Genomic DNA, 11,855 nt, shown 5'->3' with positions numbered 1-11,855 from the left:
AACGATATAGAACAAATTACATCTTCCTGATACATAAAGGAGGCAATGTGTGTCGAGCATACTTAGATCGTTACCTATTAAAGCTTTCGTATATATAGCCCTAAGGCCGTTCAGCACTTATGTCTGCTGGGGTGTAATACTAGCTGATATGTTGATCACATGATCATGATGTCTTTCTGGTTAAGACTCCTAAAATTAGAATAAATACGTGTTATATTTTTAGCTGGATCTGTATGTGTTGAGGAATACAGTAGTTTTAATGAATTATTCGGTAAGTGCAGGATGCAATACTGTACGTCCATACTTTACTTGAGTTATAAAACTATGCACTGCGTGTCTATAGTTTTAACGTGGAAATCGATTAAACAAAACAACGATACTGTTTTATAGACGATCTAATGATGAAATTCAAAGTTACTCGGCCGGATGACTGAACTCAGTTCATCAGCCACATTACTTCCTGTAGAACAAGAACTTGGAACTATGCTTTATTAAGCAGTTGCAATTACGGCTGGCAGAAACATCACATCCTCAGATGTGTTACGGTTCCACCATGCAGCGCTGATATTGGTACGGCGCTATAAATAAATACCTACAATTATCCATTGATCTGTAAGTATTTATCACATGTATAAAATGTTTACGATTTTCGTAGTGTGTTAAGAAAAAATAAGGGATTTTCTTATGAGTTGGAGGCAATTACCAGGTTGGATTAATAGACTTAGGCTATAATTATCGTGGGAACTATATTGTAACTGTTTTATAGAAACCTATTTTACTGTCACTCCAGTGTTTACACACCTATAATTCCAAACAAGTATTAGACATACGTTCGTGCACGGATTCATCGTGCTTTTAAATACTTGTCAGAACTCTAGGTCATGTGATCATGATGTATCTTCCTAAATTAATTTTTTTAGAGCGTCCATATACTCCTTACAGTACCTTGTGCCACTCACAAAAAATTAGCTAGAGAGGAGACATCTACCTGTACGAATCCTAATTTCTCTTATCTGACTCGATAATGTACATTGTCCAATTTGAGTTCACGTAATACTATCATGTTGATTGAACCTACCGGTAGCAAGTCAAGAATTACGTTATTTCACAAGCTGCGACATTGTCGCGAATAAAATAGTGACCCGTATATACAATAAGTTTCCTTTAATTTACGTCTATGGTCACAAACTTTTTTGTTAACAGATTACCGGTTTCGGTCTCTAATGACCATCATCAGATTTGTTTTATAAAAACAAAGTCCTAATGTACTGCAGCCATAGTAGCATTAGGACTTTGTTTTTATAAAACAGGTCTGATGATGGTCATTATAGACCGAAACCGGTAATCTGTTAAAAAAGTTTGTGACCATAGACGTAAAGTAAAGGAAACTTAATTACGTTACTGGTTTTGGGAAAAGTCTTCCACATAGTAAGGGGTGTGTTACACAATATCCGCAAGCAACAAAAAATTCACTGCTTCGAAGCTTAGTTAGCTACCGTACTTTATAAAGAACGTGGGTAGATGATAAATCTTTTTTCGATCATCATTTTCCCTTCTTCATAGGAAGCAGTGGGTGGACCAGTTTTGTGATACTTCGATCATAATATACCAGCGCATATGTAATCAAAACGCATATTTAATGACCCCGCCATAGCGGCAAACATGACACAAATTACTGCATATTTGTCTCAGAAAGATTTTTCATAGTATAGTCGACTTAATAAATTCTCGCTGTGCTGCTGAAGCCCATTACCGGTAGTAGTATGTCACTACTGGAATGATTCATAGTATTTCGAGAGACGTATAAAAAGTAAATCATTTTTGAACGTTTTTATTCATACAGTGTCTGCCAGCTGTCACGAGTCTTTGGCAGATAACACACTGCAAACCTTATCAAGCAATGGCTTCCTGCATCTAGACATGTCGCCGACAGTGTATGGTCTCTCCTCAGATCCCACTTCTTTAACGGCTGCAGACTGGCCTTTGTGTTTTGGACGTGACGACCACGCGTCCGTTACTGCTAGTGACGCACAGGTTGGTTATTTCTCCCATTTGTAAGTTTGCACAGGACGTTTTTCGGTGGCTACCGTCAGCCAGTGACCACACATTGAGGCCTCCGTGCTTCTTCCCTGGGGCCAGCCATTTCATTTCCGCGAGGGCTGTCATTGCGACGACACCGCTGAGCAGCGGCGGCTGTTGTGTAGTAAGAGCACAAGAGTATATAAACACCCGAATTTTTGACACATTGCCGATTTGTTGCTTAGTTTTCTTCGAATGCTGTTCAACAGAATGTAAATGCGTTAATCTGAAATACATGGCACTAAATAAACTGCGCTTTACTATATAGCTGCCACTCTAGAATCTGTGAAACTTGGCATCAGGGTCCCGAGCACACCTTGGGTTGTGTACGTTTTAAGGGACTTTTGCGCATGCGCAACTGGTGTGACGTAATAGCCTTACAGGCGAAATATATACGGAATTAATCAACAATATGCACTGTTAATGACGTGCACAGCTAGCTGTTGCACTCACCTACAAGTTTACGTCAATGCCAACAGATGGTAACACATTACAGCAGACTTTTGTCCACTTGGCATAAATCCCGCTAAATGGTAGCGCACTCCTCAGGTATGTCAATTCACTCACTGTGTAGTGAAATTAATATACATGATCTTGGCTATGGAAAGTCTTTCCAAGTGAAACATACACTCCTGGAAATTGAAATAAGAACACCGTGAATTCATTGTCCCAGGAAGGGGAAACTTTATTGACACATTCCTGGGGTCAGATACATCACATGATCACACTGACAGAACCACAGGCACATAGACACAGGCAACAGAGCATGCACAATGTCGGCACTAGTACAGTGTATATCCACCTTTCGCAGCAATGCAGGCTGCTATTCTCCCATGGAAACGATCGTAGAGATGCTGGATGTAGTCCTGTGGAACGGCTTGCCATGCCATTTCCACCTGGCGCCTCAGTTGGACCAGCGTTCATGCTGGACGTGCAGACCGCGTGAGACGACGCTTCATCCAGTCCCAAACATGCTCAATGGGGGACAGATCCGGAGATCTTGCTGGCCAGGGTAGTTGACTTACACCTTCTAGAGCACGTTGGGTGGCACGGGATACATGCGGACGTGCATTGTCCTGTTGGAACAGCAAGTTCCCTTGCCGGTCTAGGAATGGTAGAACGATGGGTTCGATGACGGTTTGGATGTACCGTGCACTATTCAGTGTCCCCTCGACGATCACCAGTGGTGTACGGCCAGTGTAGGAGATCGCTCCCCACACCATGATGCCGGGTGTTGGCCCTGTGTGCCTCGGTCGTATGCAGTCCTGATTGTGGCGCTCACCTGCACGGCGCCAAACACGCATACGACCATCATTGGCACCAAGGCAGAAGCGACTCTCATCGCTGAAGACGACACGTCTCCATTCGTCCCTCCATTCACGCCTGTCGCGACACCACTGGAGGCGGGCTGCACGATGTTGGGGCGTGAGCGGAAGACGGCCTAACGGTGTGCGGGACCGTAGCCCAGCTTCATGGAGACGGTTGCGAATGGTCCTCACCGATACCCCAGGAGCAACAGTGTCCCTAATTTGCTGGGAAGTGGCGGTGCGGTCCCCTACGGCACTGCGTAGGATCCTACGGTCTTGGCGTGCATCCGTGCGTCGCTGCGGTCCGGTCCCAGGTCGACGGGCACGTGCACCTTCCGCCGACCACTGGCGACAACATCGATGTACTGTGGAGACCTCACGCCCCACGTGTTGAGCAATTCGGCGGTACGTCCACCCGGCCTCCCGCATGCCCACTATACGCCCTCGCTCAAAGTCCGTCAACTGCACATACGGTTCACGTCCACGCTGTCGCGGCATGCTACCAGTGTTAAAGACTGCGATGGAGCTCCGTATGCCACGGCAAACTGGCTGACACTGACGGCGGCGGTGCACAAATGCTGCGCAGCTAGCGCCATTCGACGGCCAACACCGCGGTTCCTGGTGTGGCCGCTGTGCCGTGCGTGTGATCATTGCTTGTACAGCCCTCTCGCAGTGTCCGGAGCAAGTATGGTGGGTCTGACACACCGGTGTCAATGTGTTCTTTTTTCCATTTCCAGGAGTGTAGATCGCTACTTCTGAGTTTTCAGTAACTATGAGAAAATTCAGTCCGAATTTGTATTTCCATTGCGAATAAGGAAAGAATTTTTGACATCATAGCAACTTGTATTTTCGCTTCATATGATTGTATATTCAGTGTATGTTATTGTTATACTGATAGAAAAACCTATTTTGTGGGGATTCTGAATGATATATAGTATATTACGTTTTGGATTTTTGTCATACTATAATCCGTCTGAGACGCTGAGAACCATAAAGCACATCATCGCCGATTGTGAGAATGTACCATGTTTTCATGCTTCTGACGTCAGTTGATATTATGGTGGGTCAAGTATATCTGTGCTGTAGGCAAACATTGTATATATGAACATTCACAGAAAGCTGTCTCACTTTTTTTGAGTGATATACACTGAAATGTTGGATCGACGACGGTGTGCTTTTGGTCCTGGTTCTCAGCGGCTCATTGGCATTCTGGGCTAGTGGCCGCGTTGGTAGAGATTACTAACTGAATTTAATAATTTCCACAAATGGCAGTTAGAGTTTGGAGTTTTTTGTTTACTGTGCAGGAATCGGCAGCATTATCTCTGTTGAACCTGTATCAAGTGCTGACAGAAAAGAAAATTACTAGGAAAAGTCAACCGCAAAGGAACTAGGGCCTCCCAGACCAGATCCGCTGACTGAGAAAGTGACGAAATCAAATGACCGTGACTACAAGCGAACATGTAACAAACACATTTACAATAAGCTAAGTTATGCGTGGCTACAACGTAGGAGTATCTTATTTTCAGCCTGGAAGTTAATTCTTTACCTAATTCTTGTGTTAGGGAACTTGTATATTTCTCCAAAAAATAAAAAAAGCAAGAAAACTCCCACTTACACAGAAATGCAAAACGGAGAGTAGCGAAAGCTTAAACATTGTTTCGTTCTTGCCCTAAACTGTACTTATGTACAAAACAGCAGTTCCACAAAAACAATTCCTTCTTTGTTCAGGCAAGTTATGCATGTTATTATTTTTACTGTTATTATTATTATTATTGGCAGTGGCTGTTGCTGTGTAAATGTGTTGATAAGCATAACTACAGCAAATGCTATTAATTTCACACTCTCATATTTATCTGAATCTAAAAATTTGTGAACATCCAGAATGTATACTCAGGAGCCGCCACTGCCGCTGAGCTACCTGGTACCTTGTGGTGGTGGAGACAGCGTTTGCTTGAGGCATTTTCAGGAATCGATTGATATGCCGGTGATTCGGCTGTTATCAGGTATGCGCAGACCGTTTTCCAGCAGTCATTATGCGTGTGGTGTTCATAAGTTGAATCCCATTGGCGGTAGGTTAATTTTTACTATGGGTCCGTCTTTGGAGAAATAGTTTATCGACAGACTTCGCATAATCTCAGCAGCTCTCTATTGCGATAGTTCATATCGTGTTATGCGTTTTCGAATCACATCGGAGTTCTGACTGTCCGTGTTTGACATTGCCCGTGCATAAGCACTAGTTTTGTAAGCTTGACTATGATTGATCCAGAGAGAGAGAGAGAAGTGGTGTGGAGGGGAGTGCTTGGCTTTTAAAATGTTAGCACCATTCGTGTGCAAAGGCGTCACTGATTTACACTGGTGAACATGTAGGCATCGGCGAGTTATGACTGGTTTGCAGTGGTGGGACGCCCTCTCCATGAACGATTGATATTATTGCAGTGCCTTTTGTGCCAGCCACCAGGTTTGTCATGTCGAAGACGATTACGCGTGTATATTATTTAAATAACACAAATTTCTCTGCCATTCGTGTGGAGATGGGCTGGCATAATGTTGGGCATTCTTGTTGAGCTCTCTTGTTCGTGGCTACGGATACGGCGACGCCCGCGGCCGTTCGAGGAGTCCATACCATGGCTCTTTCGCCTTGCATTATCCAGCATATATCTCGTTGACTGTCTTGGAAATCGGTAAAACTGCAGTGCTCACAGAATTTTGCTATGACGTCATACACTAGTTTCATACACTTTGTTAATATTTTCCAGTTGCCGAGCGGTTCTAGGCGCTACAGTCCGGAACCGCGCTGCTGCTACAGTCGTAGGTTCGAATCCTGCCTCGGGCATGGATGTGTGTGTTCTCCTTAGGTTAGTTAGGTTTAAGTAGTTCTAAGTTCTAGGGGACTGATGACCTCAAATGTTAAGTCCCATAGTGCTCAGAGCCATTTGAAGCATTTGAATATTTTCCAGAGTATACCATGACGTCATTGTTTCCACCAATGTGAGAATGAGCTCGTTTTAACAGAGCATAGTATTGTAGGGACGACTTTAAAAGAGTATGTACATCGCCCTGTGGTATTTCTGTTAGGTGTTCCCACCAGGCTAACCTCACCGAGGTGGTGAGAGCACACAACTCGCCTAGCTGTGTAGGCAGACTAAAAAAAAAAAAAAAAAAATGGCTCTGAGCACTATGGGACTTAACATCTGAGGTCATCAGTCCCCTAGAACTTAGAACTACTTAAACCTAACTAACCTAATGACATCACACACATCCATGCCCGAGGCAGGACTCGAACCTGCGACCGTAGCTGTCGCGCGGTTCCGTGGTGGTGGTGGTGGTGGTTAGTGTTTAACGTCCCGTCGACAACGAGGTCATTAGAGGCGGAGCGCAAGCTCGGGTTAGGGAAGGCTTGGGAAGGAAATCGGCCGTGCCCTTTCAAAGGAACCATCCCGGCATTTACCTGAAACGATTTAGGGAAATCACGGAAAACCTAAATCAGGATGGCTGGAGACGGGATTGAACCGTCGTCCTCCCGAATGCGATTCCAGTGTGCTAACCACTGCGCCACATCGCTCGGTCCGCGGTTCCGGACTGAAGCACCTAGAACTGCTCGGCCACCGTGGCCGGTCAGACCAACATTTCGCAAAACATCTAATAACTCGTAAGGAATAAATTTATTAATAATGTCATACAACAATCAAATTTAGAAGCAATGCCATGCTCTCTAGATGCATATTTTGTAGTGCTGTGTCAATTCACATATCTGTCTGGGCGTGGTCTCTGGCGTTGCTTCGAATGACGAAATGTGATTTGTTATTAACAAATGGACACAGGCTGATCATCTCCCTAAGCTGTCCAGCGCCAGAGTGAAACTCACCCACTCAAGTCCACTTGTAAAAGATGAAGATGGGGTGGAGATGCTTCGTTCCCATTGATCCAGGGGTCTCCCACCAATTTTATATCACGTGAAAAGGCAATATTTGATTTATTAAAGATAATTCTGGTAGTTAGTTAGTTACATGGCTACTGGCATTAAGTTCACTAGTCTATTACTTTTGTCAAGTCCAACTCATAGAAGTTCATTAAATGCTGATTAAGATTATTAAACTGCAGTTCACTAAAGCCTGTTGTATAGTTCCTATAGTGAACTGACAAAAAATAATTAAAGAAATAGATCTTGTTTGATAGCAGTTTGTGTTTGTTGGACACGCTGCTCGGTATTTCGTAGAACAAAACTGTTAACAAGATGGACACCACACAAATATGTATGCTCTACGCTACTGCAACTGCCATTTCTTGTGATGCTCGAACTTGAAAAAGGATTCACTGCACTACTTCAGACAGCTTGGAGAGTACAATGCAATGTAGCGCTCTCCATGGAGTAATGATCACTGGTTTGCATATGAAGAAAATTTATATTTGATATAACGAGTTTAACGGAAAAAATTATTCTTCCACATACAAAGCCGCATCGCAAGCAGGCTCAAACCCACGATCATTCGTCACGGATTCCAGCTGTCCGAGTGGTGTCTATCTGTAGCAGCAAATATCTCGGTAGGTTTTGTCGAAGAAATTTATTTTACCTTGTTAAATATCTTGGATTTATTCACAGCCCAGTCCAAAACCGAAGTAAAATCATAAGTAATTCTCGTAGCTGCATACAATGAATTTGAGACAACCTAGCATCCCTGAGTGATGCAGCTCTCGTAAAGAGTTTTTTTTATTGTTATCATTGCTTTCAACTAACTCGTTGCTGGAAGAAATGTTCATTTACAACTGTTGTGCAAAAGACGCCATAAATCACACTTATATACAATGTCCCTCACGTCTGCGACATGTATTAATACTGTTTCGTGTCAATAAGTTTTAACTTATGACGAATTAATATGCACGTATCACGTCATTATATTACCCATTACACGAGTTACATCATGACCTTGAATATAAGGAGTCCACTTACCTATAGTGCCTGGGTAGGACAACTTGACGGCATTGAGTTTAAGATGTGATCATCTTGAATCGAACACACGGTTACCCATGAGGGGGGGGGGGGGGGGGAGGAGTGGCGGGTGACCTTGAATATAAGTCGCCCAAGTGTGTAACCTGACACTGGGAATCCTTATTAAAAACCTTGAGATAAAATCGTTATTTCGCTCTGGATATTTACTGCTATCTTTTGGCTTATTAGTTATGGCATTAATATATCAACAGAAGTGATGCATCGCCCGATGTTTACCTGTGCTTGTAAGCGCTCCTCTGCTGTACCAGTGAAGTAGGTGTTACTGAGCAGCTAAAGTCAGTGTATTGGTCGTTTGTAGTGTGCATTTCCAATTCTCGGCTTTGGGTCATGATGTAATTTGCGACTTCACGAATTTACAATGCGAAGTCTGTTAGCAGACATTAAACGTTATCTGTAATTGTCTTAATAATTCGCAAAAACTGTGATTCTAATTTATTCACACACATATATCTTTTATTTTATGGTAAATTCGTTTGTTTTTTATCGTATCTTATTTTCAATATAAACCCTTTTCAGTGGTTGTTTTGGATCTGGCAGTTTTCTTAATTGCTCGAATGTAATGGGAAGAGATGCAGAATCTTGATTCATGTTTGTTTACTCATTATTGCATTGGAGCTCTCGATGGTAAACATGCAAGAAAATTGAATCCAGAAAATCCTTCTTGTCCTTCACTTACAAACATTTTTTCCCTAGTACTGTTGGCGCTATGTGACTCTATCACTTTAGCTGGATGGACATTCGCGCTTATGGAAAAGACAGCGACTGAGAAATTTTCAGAGATTCTGTTCAATACGAAAAACTCACTGGCTTAGAACGTAGCTAAACAAAAACCTTTAACAGAAAACAACGACATGGTACATCGTTACGTGATCGTTGGTGATGAAGTAGGTGGACTGATGAAAAATTTAATATGACTATAGCAGTACAGCAGTTAACTTATAAATGAACTGTAATTTAACTATCGGCTAACTAGCACGTAGGTATGTAGAGTGTACTTTTGGTACAGCGTGCAGTAAAGATGCATTGTGCCGCACGCATTGTAAAAGCGATTATAGTACTTCACAACTATGTTGCAGTGAGAGAGGGACTTAAATGCGAGCATAAATGCTACCAACAATGGAAGACCCACTTCATCAACGGATAACGTTTGGGTTAAATTCACCAAATATTTTGTTACTGAAGGAAGAGTTGAATGTGCTGACCGTGTGATACGAACAAAACCGTACTTGTTAACGACAAAAGCTTTTCTTATCTATATTTTTTAAAATCATTTCCCTCACACAAGATGTAAACCAAACTTCCCAAGCTCCCAATCTCAAAATTCTGTTTTTATACGATTCCGACGCTTTTCTACTTTGTCAATTTGTAACTCGATGTCAATATTCTCGTCTTTAGTTTCACTCATTTTTCGCAACGTCCAACAAAACAAAAGTACCAGAAACACACAACGTACGGAGACGTGCTGAAAAGTAATACTCAGAACTTTTTATGTGAAAACGCTTAAAGTTTTTTTTAAATAAAAAAAACCGTTATTAACATTCCACATCTTTATTCTTCATGTCTACATATTTATTTCTCACATATTTATTTTATTATTATTTATTTAGCATATGGCTAATACAGACATATCATGAAATTAAATTACATATACATATGTACATATTGACACACAAGAAACTTAAGTTTGTCTTTACAACTGAATATCCAGTCCTTCAATCCAGCGCACTGCATCTGGAGTTGCTAGCAGGAAGTCCTCTTTGGCGCCGTGATAGGCTCGAATCCTGCATTCACTGACAATGTGGTGAACAGTCTGGTATGGAGCCCCGCAGTCACAAGCTGGATCAGGCAGCTTGTTCCACTTAAAGAGAGCATCACTGCATCGCCCATGGCCGGTACGGATTCTGTTGAGAGTAGTCCAGGTCTTGCGTGGTAGATCGAATCCACTTGGAAGTTTAACACCTGAGAAGATGTTATGCAGGTGCACGTCTGTCACTGCTTCCCAGCGAACTTTCCATTCTTCAAGAGGTTATAAATCCTTAACAACCATGTCAGCAGCATCGCGCAGAGTTGGATGGCGTGATTTCAGGCTCTTGCGATTTAAAAGTGGCAGGTTGCTATGCACGGGTAGGTTAGAATTCCTGGAGATCTTGTGGAATTCTCTCATAAGGACAGTACATCTGCGTAGATCAGAAGGCATTATACCGGTTAACAGTGGAAGCCAACAAACTGGAGTAGATCTGATTGCGCCAGATATTATGCGCATTGTCGTATTCAGCTGGGTATCAACAAGCATTGTATGATGACTGTTCGTCCAAACAGGTGCACAATACTCAGCACTTGAGTACACCAAGCCCAGAGCTAATGATCGCAGGGTGGTTGCTGAAGATCCCCAGGTAGTTCCGCATAGCTTATGGAGGATGTTTTTTCGAGTCCTCAACTTTTGAGCTAAGTTAAGAAGGTGTTGTTTGAAGCATAGTGTACGATCCACGATGACACCAAGATATTTTGGGTTCCAATTATGACGAAGAATTCTGCCTCTGAAACTTACTTCCTGTTTTACGTTCGCCAACCGGTTATTTAGATGGAAGCAACACACTTCTGTTTTACTCACACTGGGTTGGAGTCTCTCACATAGTCACTCTGGCTACAAACACATTTCTTCCAATGGGAGATCAGTTTGTTGATACCGTCGCTGTAGAATGTTTGTTGACTGAACCACGACCTCAACTCTGCTTGCACCGATTCACCGGTATCAGTGTGAAGCACTCCGTCTTCAGGCCACGAGTGGCCTACCGGTACCATCCGACCGCCGTGTCATCCTCAGATGAGGATGCCGAAAAGAGTGGCGTGGGGTCAGCACACCGCTCTCCCAGTCGTTATTATGGTATTCTTGACTGAAGCCGCTACTATTCGGTCGAGTAGCTCCTCAATTGGCATCACAAGGCAGAGTGTACCCCGAAAAATGGCAACAGCTCATGGCGGCCTGGATGGTCACCCATCCAAGTGCCGTCCACGCCCGACAGTGCTTAACTTCGGTGATCTCACGGGAACCGGTGTAACCACTGTGGCAAGGCCATTGCCTATCAGTGTGAAGTCGTCAACAATGTTCTTTAAGTTTTGGACATCGGATACGGCCAAGTAGAGTCTTTATGGAGAGTGATCGATGACAGTGAAACCAAGGAGTCGAATTGTTGCAGATGTCGCGGCGCTCGTGTGTGGTCTGCCATTGTCATACAGGAGGAGGGAACGAACTCTCCGAATTAGAAACTCGATTACAGCACGCTGTTTCTCACGCTTCGACCGACACTGACGAAAAAAAATCGTAACGCCAGAAAGGAGTTGTGCGACATACACGAAAATTGGTAGGCGTGTTTTTATATCTGAAAGATGATGTCTATTAAAATTTCGCGCCGGTCGTAGAGCAGTCACGTCAGTAGCGCCACTATGAGGATACAAATCGG

General features: G+C 43.2%; 1 pseudogene; it reads right to left on the bottom strand.

The window, feature by feature from the left end:
- Nucleotides 1–11,357: 11,357 nt before the first annotated feature.
- On the bottom strand, nt 11,358–11,475 carry LOC124597687 (annotated as a pseudogene).
- Between the last annotated feature and the right edge of the window lie 380 nt (nt 11,476–11,855).

This window comes from Schistocerca americana, chromosome 2, assembly GCF_021461395.2.
Source record: "Schistocerca americana isolate TAMUIC-IGC-003095 chromosome 2, iqSchAmer2.1, whole genome shotgun sequence".
Classification (NCBI taxonomy): domain Eukaryota; kingdom Metazoa; phylum Arthropoda; class Insecta; order Orthoptera; family Acrididae; genus Schistocerca; species Schistocerca americana.
This window is presented reverse-complemented; position numbering and strand designations above follow the sequence as displayed.